This window comes from Limulus polyphemus, unplaced genomic scaffold (assembly GCF_000517525.1).
Source record: "Limulus polyphemus unplaced genomic scaffold, Limulus_polyphemus-2.1.2 Scaffold4311, whole genome shotgun sequence".
NCBI lineage: Eukaryota > Metazoa > Arthropoda > Merostomata > Xiphosura > Limulidae > Limulus > Limulus polyphemus.
In genome coordinates this window covers 64163-64651 of record NW_013669921.1, presented here as the reverse complement: position 1 = coordinate 64651, position 489 = coordinate 64163, and positions in this window count along the sequence as shown.

The following is a 489-nucleotide window of genomic DNA, read 5'->3' as shown; positions in this document are numbered from 1 at the left end:
TTTACTCTACATTCACGAATACGAAACTAATCAAAATATTTAGTTACTTACATCACGAATACGAAACTAATCAAAATATTTAGTTTACTCTACAGTTCACGAATACGAAAATAATCAAAATACTTATTTTACTTTACGTTCACGAATACGAAAATAATCAAAATACTTATTTTACTTTACGTTCACGAATACGAAACTAATCAAAATATTTATTTTACTTTACGTTCACGAATACGAAAATAATCAAAATATTTATTTTACCTTACGTTCACGAATACGAAACTAATCAAAATACTTATTTTACTCTACGTTCACAGATACGAAACTAATGAAAATACTTATTTTACTTTACGTTCACGAATACGAAACTGATCAAAATATTTATTTTACTTTACGTTCACGAATACGAAAATAATCAAAATACTTATTTTACTTTACGTTCACAGATACGAAACTAATCAAAATACTTATATTACTCTACATTCACAC